We start from the raw sequence: 14446 nt of genomic DNA on the forward strand, positions 1-14446 counted from the left end.
TTGGAGTCTATTTCAAATAGCTTCACTATGAAGCATTAATGGGCTAGTCAGTGAATTGCTGAATTAGATGGTGACTTCAAATACAGGTACCTAGCACTTTTTGTAAATATTACTCCCTCCGTCCAAAATATGTTGCCCTTTTGGCAATCATTGGGCCATTTTCAGGCATATTTCTGATGTAAGTGCGTGCCCCAACATAAATTTGGGCAGCTGACGTGGCATTTAGGCTTCCTTGTGAGCCTCTTTGCTGTTAATGCCAAAGTTGCATGTTTGATCCTTGTATTGGACAGCTGCATATTCCTGAATTGCACAATCCTCAAGTGTCCCTCCCAACTCTACAATACTATGATTCTAATACAGTTGTACCTCGGAAGTCGAATGGAATCTGTTCCGAAAGTCCATTCGACTTCCAAAACGTTCGGAAACCAAAGTGCAGTTTCCGATTGGCTGCAGGAAGCTCCTACAGCCAATCGGAAGCCAAGGAAGCAGTGTCGGACGTTTGGGTTCCAAAGAATGTTTGCAAACTGGAACACTCACTTCCAGGTTTGCTGCGATCAGGAGCCAAAACGTTCGAGTAGCAAGGCGTTCATCAACCAAGGTACGACTGTACTATGATTTGGAATCCCTAAAAAGGTCTTTTTTCCATCAAAAACACGTCCGCTGAAGAAGAGAACATCTGATTCTGGACCTGTATGACTGCTTTCACTTCTCTTCTGAGAAGGAGGGACCCTCTTGCATACCCTTAAAAAGAGGAAGCGCAACTCAAAGGCATAAGTGGAAGCATAAACCACTCTCAGAGTCAAGGGCTTTGAGGCTTTAAGCAGAAGAGGGTCGAGCATTGCCTGTGTGTGCTTAGGCTCAGAAGAGAATTGGGCCGGGGGGGGGGGGCAAAATTCTGGCCCTTGAGATTGGCAGGAAGTATGAAGCCTTCTTCCCATGCCTGATCAAAAGAGCAGAATCCTTTGCATATCTGTCCTTCAGGCATCAGTTTCTCAAGCTCAAGGACATATTGTACGGCAGGGTTGGGAAGCCCTGTAGCCTTCTTCCAACATACATCAGCAGTACTGATCAGGAATTATGGGAGTCATAGTCCAGCAACTTCTGCTCTAGGCAAGTTTTGGGTATGGTCGTATCCATCAATCTGGCCCAGTCCTGACATCCGTATCCTCTCAGCTGTTTGCATCAAACATAAAGCCGTTCTACATATCTGCTTTTCGAAATGTTGTCTTTATAGCACTGATGTTGCTGAGCTGCTGTAAAACTGAGTTAATCATTACTTCCTTTATTATGTATTAGGACATCTAAGGATGGAAAATGTTGCATAATTGCTATGTTGACATAACCATTTATTTGTACATCTTTGAGCAAATAGGTTCTCTGCCCTATTGATGCTCATTGCAACAGGCAGATGATTGTGAAGGAAACCCCAGTAGTTTTTATAGACTAACGTTACGGGTTTTTGGTTTATATGTGCAATTATGTGTCTCTAAAATAAAATGTAGTTTTAATGTAACAACAAAACATTAACAACAAAACATTAAAACAACAAAACATTAAAAGTGGTTGCATCGAAAAGGTGTATCTCTGATGACAAAATGGGAGAATGTATGGGAGACAATTTGGGGGCTGGAGTTTCCTATGGAGGGGAGTTTGCCCACTTAGCTGTTCTGCTGATGGATACTGTCCATCGGTGGACCTACACCAAATGGATTCCAGTTGAAACAGTTACAATACTCTTGCAATGCAATCCTATACTCAATTGCAACCGAGTTCAACTGGACTTACTCCCTGGTAAGTGAGTATAGCATTACAGCCTCATATAAAATATGAAATGCATCACAAATACAGTGGATTTTAAGTATTTGTTAGGATTTTGCTAATACACTTACAAATTTGCAAATTAGATAATTATTGGTGTTTAAGTAGTCCTGTGAATGTAAACATATTCGTGTTATTATTTTCATGTGTGTAATGGCTGTTCACGAGACACAATAAATTGAACCGAACTGAACCGAACCAAAGTACCATAGCAGGTAATGTATGGTTATCAGATGTCCCCGGATTAATCATATACCTGGGGACTTCCAGACCCTCCGCAGAGCCCGAAGCAATCATCCGCTACAGCTCCAGAGCGGGTCTCCTCTAGAGCCGGAGGTGCAACTGGGCTTTGCTGCAACTTTCCCGCCTATCAGCTGATGTGTGAAAAGAAACCTCCCTCTCCATCAGCTCTGCAAACTGCCCTGCTCCTCCTCCTCACTTGCTTGAGCAGGAGAGGCAAGGCTGTTCTTTGGACCTGCAGAGCTGAGGTGCAGGGAAGAAGCCTCCCTGCGTGACATCTTTGCAAGCTACCCTGTCTCTCCTGCTGGCTCAAGAGGAAGAAGGAGCACTTTTTCATGCCTTTAAAGCCCCCTTTCCTGCATTCTGCCTGCTTGTGAGCTGAGCTACCAAGCCGGCAGAAAGCAGGATGCTGCCTCGAGCCTTCCCTTCACTCTCCCAGACAGAGGCTGTTGCTTCAAAGTAAAGGGTGGGGGGGGATTGTCTTGCCTCTTTTGCTCCATTCTGCAGGTTTGTGAGCTACATTGGACTGCCTTCCCTCCCTCCCTTCTCTGTGTCATTGTGTGTCTCCCCATTTTTTCCTCCTTACCCACAAGCACTTCCCAATTCTCCCTTTGTCTTTTCACACATTTGGTTCCCCAGCCCTATACATCATGTGCTGCTGTTTCATTTTTCTTCCCTTGAACCCACCCCCACTAGCAAAAAAATAAAAGGGGAGGGATGTTTTATGTTTATTTTGGGGGTGTTTATCTTGGTTCCCCCTAAACAGCTTTCTTGTTCCCTTCTTATTAAAAAAGGAACCTTAACCAAATTAAGAGGCTACCTCTGTTTGTTTGCTTGCCTCCCTCCCCTTCCCTTTGATAAAAAGAGAGAGATTGGTGGGATGGGGCTTGGGGGGGATACCTTCTGTGTCACAATAGGTGTAAATGGAGCAGGGAAGCCTTATGTTCTTTTAAGTTGTGGCTGCTCTTATTGAGGAACCTCCATTGCAAGGGGTTGGCCTAGATGCCCCTCAGAGGTCCTTCCCAAATCTGTGATTCTGTGACCATCCCACAGTCGTAGTCTTAAACTCTGCTGATGCCTGTGTAGAAGATACCCACAGGTGGGCAGGGAAAGCCGTGCAACAGAGGAGACGACAGAAGAGAAGATATTACTGTACTTCTTAATTTTTTTTAAACACACACACACACACACACAATTTATTTAAAGAGTCCCCAGATTCCTTGAAAAAAATCTGGTAACCTTAAAGTAATGTCACTGGAAAATTGTGTTAAGGAGATTTCAGTCTGCAGTTGGAGCGTGCTGCAACTAAATTCTTTCTTACCCAGCACAGAAACATATCAGCATGAAATGCCTTAGGGTTTTGGCTGGCTCTTCAGATAGTATTTTCAGTTAACGTCTATCTAGATTCTTTCACAGCTCACCCTACTTTGGTGGGGTGAGGAGGGGCATTTTGGTATCCCTGTTCATGTTTTCAGAAGGAAGGATGTGAGGTTAGGAAAGACATGCATTAAGCCAACCTTCGCCAACCTGGTGCCCCGCAGATGTTGGTCACTGCTGGCTAGGGATGATGTGAGTTGTAGTCCAAAACATTTGGAGGCTATCAGGTTGGGGGAGTCTGCATCCTGAAAGGGGTTATAGGCACTCTTCTAGAGGCAAGGTTCCCTGCAGTTCTCTGCAGTAAACATTTGTGAAAGAATTTGCATACCGAAATCTTTTCCACTGGTGATTATTTTACTTGAATAAAGATTGGTTTTAAGTTCTTATGACAAGTTTTCTTCTGAATAGAAATTTTTATGTAACTTGTAAGTCTCTTTAGTTGGGTTTTGTTTATAATGGTGTCATATTGAAAGCCAGTATTGTGTAGTGGTTAGAGTGTTGGATTAGAACTTAGGAGACCAGAGTTTAAACCCTCACTCACCCATGAAGTCCACTACTGATGCCATTGCCTCTCAACCTAACCTAATTCACAGGGCTGTGTTGAGGATGAAACGAGGACAGGGAAAACCGTGCACACCACCTTGAGCTCTTTGGAGGAAATACAGAGTGGCTGGGGAAGCCCGGCCAGATGGGCAGGTTATAAATAATAATATATTATTATTATTATTATTATTATTATTATTATTACATATTGAAAAAACAGTGTTCGAAATTCGCCAGGCACATTTTGTACCTGGCTATCGGCCACTTGCAACCAAATGAAGCTGCCGGGATTGCACCTGGTGTCTCCACCATCTGGAGGTGCATGCCTGGGGATACTTGGGTCTTGACTTTTTTCATACACTAAAACAATGAACAGGGTGGTGAAACAAATACTACTGCAATCGACGCAACATAATATCACCAAGGCAACTATCTGTAAACAAACAATCAATGTCCATAAAAATGGCAAAACTAGTTTCTTTCCAATATAGTTTTTTTCTTAAACAATTGCAAAAGCAGTAATAAAGAGTCCACTTGTGATACACCAGTGGTTCAGTGCTCGGACGCCATTCCGGTAATCAGACGTTTCGTCACCAAAGAGCTTAGTCATCGAGCTTTGTAGTAAATAATGTACAAGAGATGACAGTATGTAAATGACTTGAAGCAGGGGTATATCTGTCTCCATCTGCATGTTCCCATCGGGAGGAGCATAGAAAGAGGATGATGTCCTTCAGTTTGGTAAACTTTACATTCTGCCTTCTCTTAAGCTTAAAGCAATGGTTTTCAGCCAGTGTGCTGTGGCACCCTGGGGTGCCTTGAATGGTGGCCACAGGCAACACTCCTTCACTCCTTTCGTGTCTCTGCCTCCCAAAGGCTTGTGCAGCTGTTTGTTGCAGCAGCTCTGGCTACAGGCGAATGGTGCCACTGGGGCTGGCCAGGGGGTGCTTCCCAGGCCCTTTTGGGGCAATGTGAGGAGGCACCTCTCGGCTCAGACCGGGGTGGCAGCAGTGGCTGCCAGGAGGACTCCCAAGGAGAGGGGAGAGCAGAGGAGGTTGAGGGAACACTTCACAAGGGAGGAAGTTCAAAAAGCAGTGAGGGACTGCCAGCTCTGTAGGCAAGGGGTGACATAACTGGACTCCTGAGGCCCACAGGGGTGCCGCAGAAAGAATGTAGTTGGTCAAGGGAGCCGTGGGCCCAAAAAGGTTGAAAACCTCTGACTTAAAGTATTCTAAACTCAGTACTTCAGATCAATATGAGAGTGAGGCTCAATAGACTCAACCTGCCCCAACTGAGCTTTTCATTTGCTTTTTCTGGGGCTGTTCCCAACCTTTGCAACTGCAGAAGAAGTGAGTTGTAGGTTGCACAGTGCTTGAAGAGAGGGGATGTCAGTAAAATGCCCAGGAAAGTCCCTGTTTCCTGTGCTATGCTATGCTTTCCCTGCCACCAACACACTGATCTGATTTAAATGCCATGGTAAACCATCATTTTAGTAGGAAGCTGGACTGAGTCTCAGGTTCACCCACCCACCCTTTCTTCATCACATTGTGGGGAGGAATTTGGAAGATTTTGTTTACAGCTAAGGTCACTGCTGTTTGTTATATTGTCTGAATCTGACAAACAAAGTTTGAAACAAACCATCATGGATTATGAGGCAGATTTATTTAACCATACCGTAGATAACAAACCACAGTTTAGGGTTCTGATGAGATGCTAGACTGTGATTAATGGAAATTGGATATGAAAGCGTTCAGTGACCTCAGAAAAGGAGAGGGGAGAAGATAGTGTGGCTTGCTATTAATACACTACGATGCACAGCATTATGTTTGAATGGGGCCAGTGAGTCACCTTTGCCCATCTTCAGAGCCCCTGCCATGAAGTATTGATGGAAGCAGTGGGAGCATTGCACACCACGAGTGGGATTGAGAAGCTGGGGCTTGTGATTCAGCTCAACACTAGCTTGTCATAGATGAATTGGCAGGAGCACTCCCCCCCCGCCCCCCGTATGTCATCAGAATGAAAGGAAAGCAGCTGTTCAGAGCAAACGTGTAGAGTAGTTGAAGGATGACATAGCAGGACTACTGAACTGTTGTCCTCTCCAAAATAAAATTGAATCCATGCAGCCACATGGTTCAGCCTCTGCACAGGAATACTTGATTCATACAGCTCTTTTGTGTTTGGAAAGCACTTGCAGGACAGTGGAATGCACCATGCAACATGGATATTATTAATTCCAGCCACTTTTTACCAGGGCACAAACCATCATTTAACTTCTGTACAGTACAGTATCCTATAATCAAGTTTTCAATTGTTGAGCATACAGATTTATGCAACGAGAATTAGCTTCCCACTCTTGCTAAGTTCAGTACTATGTATTTGCAGCTAGAATTGAGAAATGGTATGCAGTGCTGGAAGGCAAAGTAAAATGATTGGCCCAAGCTCTGTATTTGCAGCCAGTGAGTTGGTTTTCACAAAACGTTAAACCACAGTTTAAAATAAGCTATGGTTTAATGCGCACAGGTGCTTGGCTCTTTCGCCATTGGAACCGCTATTGGTCTCATCTGCCCAGTCCACCAGAGCCTGTCTTCACATGCTGCTTCACTGAGGGTTTGAGACCCATCGGCTACCCTGACCTGGTTTAGCTGGCCAGTTGAAGTTGTTTCCTTTGGTGTCTCATGCTGACACAAGCGAGAGCTGAGTGCAGGGTGGGAACCAAAGGTGGACAAACTACCCAAGAAGGAGCATGGTGTGCCCAAATCATATTAAAAGTACTTTATAAGTTATATCTGTGCTCAAGGCTTCTTTCAGTTTCTACACATAAAAAGGGCACTACTGCTTTGCCCAGGTGTAACTCCAAACCATGGTGCCATGAGAGCACACTGTGGCTTTTCATTCTTCCAACTCCCCTCCCTCCCTTCTTGCACAGTGATGAGAAACTAGGGGAGACTAAGATTCCACAAACGGGGACCAGAAGATTCCTACCCTTCTGTGCAAGAGGGACTGTGCGTCAGGACTCATACCTGCTCATTCTCATAAAGGCAAGCCATGGTTTGTCATTACATCTGAACACGGCCAACATGGTCTGTGCAACTTTCTACCTTGGCAGAAATAATGGGGAGCAATGTGAATCTAAGAACAACATCTATGCAAAGAGTAATCTGAGCAGCCTTTTTTGATTGACGGTATCCTTGGATAATATGGTTTTGCTTCTGTTCTTTCCATTTTAAGAGTATTTTGAGTAGTTTTTAATCTTGAGTAGTAGTAATAAATCTGCTTTTGTTTTTATGTTTTGAACAGGGTATCAAAAGAGAGAAAACTGGCCTGAAGTGAAATTGGGGAAAGCTGGGGATTTGACAGCATCCCCCCCTCCCCCAGAGTAAGTGAATTACTGACATTATTTTCCTATTGTATAATTGCAATGGGCATGATCAATTGAAACCAGTGGAGCTTAAAATAGCTTAACTTTTGTTGGAATATGTCCAGTGTGTATTGTACTTGAATATGTAAAGCAATTAGTCTTATTCTTTTGGAATTATAGCGTGAATTCAGGTTTAATGAAATGGAACTTTGTTGCTGTTCTGACCAATACACTAGGCAAATGTCCATCTTGCAAGTTATAGCCTGAATAACTTAACAGTGAGTTGAATTAAATGTAATTGCAAACCATTGTTTGGTGTTATATGGAAGAGGTGTGTGCTCCTAGACTCCCCTCACAAACTGTAAACTATGGTTTTCACAAACCCTCTAAACCAGGATGGCAAACTGCACGGTTTGACATTACATGGGAACGAACACCATTCATGAACATGTCAAATTTACGGCATTTATTGCCACTGATTGGTATACCAACTATATTTATTGTAATCAAGATATATCCAGTGTTATTCTGCTGCACCAGTATTTACTGAACCTGAGAAAACTGCAAAAAAGCTATGATTTCATCTTATTTATGCAGTGAGTGAAGGTTGCATTTTCTATAGTGAAGCTAACTATGTTGCCCCTACTACAGAGATTAATATACAACACAATTCCGCTTTTCTGTGAAATGTACCGGGTATTAGTGTTTATTACCCTGTTGAATTAAAACAACTGGTTGTATTCCTTGAGTAGATGTAGCATTTACTACATTTTTGTAAACAGCTTGGACTTGGAGGATGGTTGGGGTGTTTGTTTTTACAACCAAGCTGCCTGTAAGTTTTAAGAAATAAATACATGAGCAGCTAATCCTGGAAATTTACAGTATCTGCGTTGAGGCCTACTCTCGTGCAACTGTGTATAGACTTACGTTAGTTTTGCTTTGTTTCACTTATTTGATTGAAATATTCATTTGCCACTTAAAATAAACCAATAAAGCCGTAATAGAGAAATTGCAGCAGAGCAATTTTAGTTTTGTTATGTCCAAACCTTGGTTTACCGACTTTGTTTACCAGTTTGCTGTGTTCTGTTTTGCAAGATATTTAGTGGTTGTCCTCACAGATAATAATTGGCACTAAGCAGATTACCTAGCAGAATCATAACTAATGAACAGATGAAAGTTTGCAGCCATGGTTAAATATCTTATTAGATTTACTGTATATCTTGCTGAGTGGGGGCAGGGAGGAATTCTAATCCATGTGCGTGGCCTAAGTGTTTAAATATATAGACACTGCTGCTTTACAAGGTTGTAAATACGATAATTGATCATGACCACTGCTGAAGCATTTAGAAGTAGACGAACAATCTGTTGTTTTACAAGCTCGTTTAGAGGTTGGATGTTTTAAGTGATTCCTGGGGACTAGCAGGTTGCTTTTTATGATGATTCTGTGCCTGTGATAAATGGAATAGGTTTATATTTCTACGGATTTCGCTTGGCTCCAATCAGAAGCTGTCGACATAATGCTAATTCTCCTTCTTGCACACAGTGAGTCTTTGTAGTGGAGAGCAGGTGCGGGTTTTCTCACCAACCAAAGTAAATTAAAAGAGAGACTGTAGTTAATGAGTTGCTAAACTGGTATACCTTGACTGATAGTTTGGGAGGTGGGGGTGTGAAGGGATATGAGGAAGTTGCGGTATAAATAGTGGGCATCCTTTTCAGGTGACCTGAAAACAAGTTTATTACTGATGGGGCTTGGCCTGACATGTGTGCGCATTCGCTGTTCTCATATTTAGAAAGCGTCTCGGCTGATCCATTTGAGGAAAACCAGCTCCTGCAGTAATGGGGGAAACAGAAGCAATTAGTGGTGTACTCTCAAAGGCGGAATCTGAGGCCCTGCTTTAAATGCAGTGTTTAAATCATCTAAATTGGAAAGTGTTGCTACTGCCGACGCCCCCCTCCAGCTCCCCAAAAGAGCTTTTTCCCATAATTGGATGCAAAAGTATTTTGTTGTTGTTTGCTGATAGCTTCTTGGTTTCAGGCACATAATTAGTAATGCGTATGCATTGGAGTCACTAAAGCTGAAACTCCTAATAATCGGAGGGGGAAAGCGTATGAATGTGCAGGTAGGAAACGGAGAGCTGGAGGAGTGAAATAGTGTTCTGTTGAAAGTACCTAAGTAGAGCTGTATGCGTCAATAAAACAAGTGTCCCACTGTGCTGGAATACAAATGGGCTGTCTGTAGCAGGGTACAGCAAAGACATTTGGCAAAGAAGGATAGGAGAGCTTCTGGCGTAATGTAATTGAATTGACCATTTCTCTAAAGATACAGCAAATTGTCTGTTACAGCATTCATCATCATAAGGGAGGCCGGACAACTTGCCAAACATATTATATTTCTAATAAAAATGGGAGGAAATAAAAGCCTACAGCTCTTGCGCTAAACATGCAAATTACTCTTATTATGCTTGTGGCGTTTAATTGATACTATTTTTATTACTAATACTGTTGGACATTGACCTTGCAAGAGCTACATAGTTTTTCATTTTGAGGAAGAGAGGCTGTGTTGACCCATAAGAAAAATGCCAAAATCCTTGATTGGCTGAACTGAGCGTTTAAATATTAGCCAACATTATGGCTTGTGCGAGAGTTTGTAAAATACCTTGAATATTTTTTGCCGGTCACAGTGCTCCTGTGTTATTCTATTTCCTCGGAGAAACTGATATGTTCATGTAACACGAAGCTGTGATGGAGCACAACCCAGAAGTTTCTGAGGTTGGTTATGTGATGTAGAAGACCAATAAACTTGGGCCTAAATGACAGCTGGCTGGCTACATTCACAGTGGGTCTTTCCTCAGTGAAATTAACCTCTGCCCGGTTGCTATTTTTTGCTGTGTGCTTACTGCTCCGGAGTTTCACAAAATTGGTCCCACCGAGAGGGCTTTTTTGCAAGGTTGGTTTAGTGACATTTTAAAGTATATTGAAATAAAAGATGTCAGATACCTTTCTTTAAAAAAAATGGAGGAATTTGCTTAAATCTCTACTAGAACACTGCTCCTTGTTTGAATTTGCTGCGGTTTGACAGATGATGCAACAAGAAGCAGCATATCTGAAATGGTATAATATGAAATGCTCAGCCTCAGTACATGGGGAAAACCCTTTCAAGCCAGCTCTAGAAGACTGAACGTAAATGTAAATTCTAATCTGACGGGCCCCCTGGGCCATGCAGTGATGGCTCAGCAAATGAGAAGCAGTTAGCTTTTTAGATTGCCACATATGGAGAAGACACGCATTTTGATTTCTTGCACCACTGAGCCCCTGATAAGGCTGGAAATTGGAATCAAAATAATTAGATTGGCCAAACAGATCCTCACAAACGAGCCAAGTTAATTAAGGGGAGGGGAAATGCCTTTGTATTCCAAAAAACAACAACATGGTATGCTTCCCCCCTCCCTCCAATTTAGGGTGATGTTTGTGCTGGGATAGTCAGTAAGAGAACAAAGCTACTTTATGGGAGGCAGGCTTTTGATCGCTTTTAAGATACATGGAGAAAAAGCAGTTGGATAATTGATCCATTTTAAAGTAAGTGCTAAAAAATAATAATGGGTGGTGTGATATGTAAGAAACCAGCTTATGTGCTTTTTGCGTGAATGAAGGTGGAAGGCAACCTTTATATAAAAAAAACACATTTCCAAGAAAATAAAAATATTATTGTTGCAGCAATTGTTATTCCCAATATGGAATGCTCCTTCAAAACACAACGTTGTTGAAAAACGTGTACTGTACACATTTCCCATCTAGCCTCTACATTTCCTTTTCTACTACCTGTGTCCAAAGAAAGCTAGAACAATCTAATTCTCAAATATAAATATCTTTGCTTGTTTGCTTGAATGACCTAAAGTAACATTCCTGGTTTATTCTTGTTTTGCTCTGTAGTTTGGATTATGATGGGTGGTCTGTGTTAATTAAGGAGGTGAGTTAGGTATAGAAGATGCTGCCTGGGGGAGGCAATGAACTTGATAACCTTATGGTCTATTCCAGTCTAATGAGCTCTGTGTTTGCAAATCAGGATTATAATTCCAGTTCAAATTATGATTTGAAGTTCTGGTTTGCTGACAAACCATAGTCTACGCAAATGATAGGTTGTTCAGTACAGCTGAAGCAACAGACTATAGTTTGCTCCTAATCAGAAGAAATCAGAGTGTGTAGTGCCTGAAAATCCCAAATGATCTTTATACCAGAAAGCATCTTAATAGCATCATCTTTGATTCTTTGTTGATCAAGAGAATGGATTACTATAATGCGTCTTACTCCCTGAATGGAAAGCTGGTTGGAAGAATTTTCTCCCTGTACTAACTTGCCATGGAACCAGGCACTACCGGTAGTTAAATTGGATTGTTAATTGTATTTTTGGACTGTTAATCATGATTCTCAATGTTCTGGGATAATTGTCTTCTTGTACAACCAATTTGCTGAGTGACTGGGGGTTTATTTGCATCCCTGTGTATACAGGTGGGTTACATGCAAATAAACTCTCAGTTACCCAAAAAATTGGTTGTATAGAACTGACGACCGTGTAGAAATTCTTGCATTGTTCAGCAGCTCAACAGCTTCTGTGCCTGAAAAGGTGATTTCCTAGTGTTGGTGGCACAACTTGGGAATGAGGCCGTTTCCAAGATCTTCGTTCTCTTTAATTAAGCAATTTCGTATGGGAACGATATTCCCAACACTTATTTTACTGTTTACAATCCAAAATAAAATTTAACCAAATTGCATTTTCAAACGCATACTTTACCATACTAAGATGAAGTTGCAGTGACCAGTAGCCTCACATGATCACCTGTCTGAGAAAGTGTAGGCTTGCAATACACTGTGGCTTATGAGAAGGTGAGTTCCTATGATCTAGTTCCTCGGTGAAATACCATTCATACATGACCATCACAAATTGCACCCCTGTAGTGACTAAAAGAGTGAAGGGTTGCCATGATCACACAAAATTGCACATCTATTGTCTAACCATGCGATTCTCTCTACATAACTTCTGATGTATCATAAGCATGCTGATTCATGAGCTCCGACAATTGTGTGAAGGTTGCCGATTGACTGAACTGGGCCCATGCCTTAGAAACTACAGTGGTACCTCGTGTTACAGACGGGATCCATTCCGGAAGCCCATCCGTAACGTGAAATGCCTGCAACTCGAAGCACTGCATCTGCGCAGGTGCACAGTGCGATATGGCACAACATGACGCAACACGAGGTATGACTGTATATGCAATAGAGATTAAAATTCTAAACAATGCACATAATTAAAACACACTACAGTCCTTTTTTGTGTATGTTCTTAGGAACAGCTCTTCAGTCTATCCTTTTAGTTGTTTAGTGAGACGTTATAGCACTTTTGTATAAAAGCTATTATAGTTGGTAATGACTGCGCATCTACAGTCAATACATTTTTCATACTCTTGTATAGAACTTCCCAGCAGTTGATATCTGCCAGTGAAATGTTTTGAATTCCACCTCTGTGGAGATCAGAATGGTCCTCTAAAGGAACAGGGCCTTTCCCATTGTGGCCCCAGTGCTTTGGAATGTCCTCTCCTAAGAGTTCCATGTGGTCTTATTACTGCATCTTTTCAAAGGCTTGTTGGCACCTTTCTTTTCCAATGAACTTTTTAAGTGACTGGCAGAATAGTGCTTCTGTTTCTTGTGCTGACAATTTTTATTTAGTTCGATTCGTCTTGCATATTTTACACTTTTTATGTCTGCATATTGCTTTAGATGTTTATAGGAAGAGTGGTATAGACAACTTTAAAACAAATAAATAGGTTAAATGTTTATTTGTTTGCATGTAGCAGTGCACTTTTCTGTTTTGTTCTTTTTGCTATGCAATTTACCACAACTTGTCGTATCCTTGGGAACCGTTTATCCTGAATTATTTTATGAAATTTATGGCTAGCAGAAAGATGTAAATTTACATAGTTGGAGAGAGAGAGTCTGACTCTCTTGGGCTCTGTTTCAAATTTGCGTTCAGAAATACACTTGACAAGCCCTATTTATAGATCAGTGTGCTGTCATGAATACTCTTTCCTTGTTTGCATATATACAAGGAAATTTGAAACTAATTCATTTGCTAACTCTTTTGTAAAAAGCCAACATTCATTTCCAGCTCTAAAACACAAATGTACTTAATTCTAAATTTGGTTAATGAATATTGAAGATACTGAAGGTTAGTGAGATGATGATGATAATTTTATTTATGGAATTTATATACTACCCTATACCCGAAGGTCTCAGGGTGTTTCACAGAATAAAATAATAATATAAGACCACAAAATACATAATCAAAATAAAAAGAACAATCCAGTTACTTAAATTCCTGTATTCCAGGAGTTGGCACAGTAATAAGAGCCTCCTTTATTTAAAGTGTATTTTTGGTTTGGTTGTTTGAAACTTTTATTTAAAGCGTGTGTATCATCCCATTCTGTTCACATATATATTTCGGGAAGGGAAGGAAACTGAAATTGTTTATAAAGTGATTAACACTAGGATGTTGCTGAAACAATGAGGAATCAGGGTTTTTTTGTGTGTGTGTGCGTGCACCTTCCACCACTTCCCTGCCTGATTTCAGGGATCAAAAGAAACACAAGTGTTGGGAAGAATGAAATTTGTGTTTAAGTTCAAGCTATCTTGGGAAACGGGTGGGTGTAAAGCTGTGCTACATGTTTAAAGGGGAATCTGTCAATATAATGTAGGAAATTTTAACATGGAAATATGCCAGGAAATCTATCCAGATCTGTTCCACCCTTTGTATAACTACCGGGTGGGTCTTGCAGGTCTACAGCTGCCTTTCTCAAGCAAGGGAGTATAGTATTCGTGTTTCACGTCCTACTGCTTGTATGGGTTCCCAATACAAAATGTTACATTTATATACAAAAGCAAATGAATAAGTAATACATTTCCAAGTATGACAGGCGGATGGTATCTATCATGGATAGCATCACATTCTTGCTAGTAACCGAATCAAAGGACAGGTACTTGCCCTCCTTCTGGCTAGCCTCTAGCAAGCCATTTTTATGGGGCTTATTGCAGGCCTGCCAGTCACCACCTAGTTATGGTGCA

The 14446-nt window shown here is 41.5% G+C and overlaps 1 protein-coding gene across 3 annotated transcripts in view; it reads left to right on the forward strand.

Annotated features, from left to right (window-relative positions):
• Positions 1–14446, forward strand: part of TBL1X (transducin beta like 1 X-linked) — a 130242-nt gene that overhangs the window by 34168 nt on the left and 81628 nt on the right. For 2 of the 3 annotated variants that reach the window (XM_035115968.2, XM_035115969.2), the window contains exon 2: positions 7273–7351. The exons of the other annotated variant lie outside the window; for it this stretch is intronic. The gene's annotated coding sequence lies outside the window, so the exon portion shown is untranslated. The remainder of the gene's footprint in view (positions 1–7272; positions 7352–14446) is intronic. 3 annotated transcript variants of the gene reach the window in all.

The sequence above is a fragment of the Zootoca vivipara genome, chromosome 4 (genome assembly GCF_963506605.1).
Source record: "Zootoca vivipara chromosome 4, rZooViv1.1, whole genome shotgun sequence".
NCBI classification, from domain to species: domain Eukaryota; kingdom Metazoa; phylum Chordata; class Lepidosauria; order Squamata; family Lacertidae; genus Zootoca; species Zootoca vivipara.